Source organism: Glandiceps talaboti, chromosome 6, assembly GCF_964340395.1.
Source record: "Glandiceps talaboti chromosome 6, keGlaTala1.1, whole genome shotgun sequence".
NCBI lineage: Eukaryota > Metazoa > Hemichordata > Enteropneusta > Spengelidae > Glandiceps > Glandiceps talaboti.
This window is the reverse complement of record NC_135554.1, coordinates 23,588,622-23,590,591: the sequence shown is the minus strand read 5'-3', so window position 1 is coordinate 23,590,591 and position 1,970 is coordinate 23,588,622.

Sequence of the window (1,970 nt, the reverse complement as noted above, 5' to 3'; positions counted from 1 at the left end):
AGCAAATACGTGAAGGGGCCCATGTACCCCAGACTACCATAGTGGTCTGAGCAAATACGTGAAGGGGCCAAGTGCCCCAGACTACCATAGTCGTCTGAGCAAATACGTGAAAATCAGAAACAGAAATGTAACAACAACAATCAGAGCACAAACATCAATAAAACTAAAACTGTAAACAGGTAAAATATACAAGGACAATATCATTCTTTAATTACGAAAAGACGCACAGCACACATGATAATGGTGAAAACTATGATGTTACGGGCTATGGCCAATAACTATCATATGATGTTTGAAATAGTGAATGATGAACTCTGCCTTATAATTGAATTGTTGAATAACTGAAAGACCAGTTCAGAAATATGGTATTTGTATTATGTAGTGCAATAAGTTTCTAGTTTCTTGTCCTATGACAGTGGATGCCATTAATAACACGGTATCTAGCCTTGAGATGTTCAGAAATGTGGTATTTGTATTAGGTATAGTGCGATAAGTTCCTAGTTGTCCCATGACTGTGGATGCCATTAATAACACTATCTAGTCTTGGGATGTTCAGACACCAAACCGTTCAAACATTTACACACAGTGTCTTATTGGTAGGGTTATTCCAGCTTTAGAGCATGCATTATAACATTGACACACGAAGTTCTTGGTTGTGTCTGTAGAACTATTCGACTAGCTCTATTTTTGACGTTTGTTGATTTAGAATTATTGTTCCAGATAATATCTACTTGTATATATTTGCGTTTTAGTTGGCGTCTAACCCCCCCCCCCCCGCACACACACACACACACACACACACACACACACACACACACACATACACACACACACACACACACACTGACGCGCTAACAGTGCACATTTGCAACACCGTTGTTGTCAATAATCAAACCAACCTATGGTTAACTTCTAAGTCAGTTAGAGTTCGATTAGAGAGATCTTCACGATAAGTTTGCTCCGCTTTGTTCCTCCCAATTAACATCTCTCTTATCGGACGCTAACCTATACGTTGATCTTACAGTACGACTGTGTATATATTAGCTGAAAAAGGTCACAACAGTACACTGGTGCCATGTCGGTAGACTATCGGACAAAACTGAATCTCCGTGAATCATAGACTGTAAGATAAGCCTTGTCGTTCAGTTCTATCGAGTCTTCGATCTCTCATTCTAAATAACTCTGTACAACAGTGCTGTTATGATGAGAAGATTTGGTCTCCACCTTAAACTAGTGATTAAAAGTTCAAACTGAGGGCGTTAGGTAGATTAGACATCAGAAAGGGTTCTTCGTTTGGTGATTAGAATGCTGCATGCTGGCCGTGATGGTAGTTATCTATTGTTTGTACATCATTCTCTCAAGCTAGAGCTGTTATTTCTTCCGCGACACTGCGAAATAACGAAATAACACCTCTTGGTGGTGCGTCTTGGACGGTGCCGTAAAAGAGGTTGTGGTTTACGACAATGTTGTACATGTTTTTGGTAAGATAGCAGATGTTTGCGGAAATGTAGGTGTACACCAGCGATACAACGTACAGGGTAGGTGGTTATGAATTAGCCTTGAAACGTCTGCCATAGTCATTTTCACACCTTTTATCACATATCTATATTTGATTGGCTGCAACCGGAAAAGATGCAATCGTCAGTTTGGTAAATACGTACCTAAATGGCAGTCCCTTCAGATTTGTCCACACCAAGTTGATATAAGGTGAATGTATAATTTATTTGATATTGGTATTGTCAATTTTTGGTATTTTGTTACCCTAAATTGAATATGATAAAACATTGTCTTATCTCATCTTCATCTTACTTCACGTCACCTCACTTCATTTCATATGTTATCTTATCTTATGTTATGTTATGTTATCTTGTCTTGTCTTGTCTTGTCTTGTCTTGTCTCGTCTCGTCTCGTCTCGTCTCGTCTCGTCTCGCCTCGCCTCGCCTCTCATCTCATCTCATCTCATCTCATCT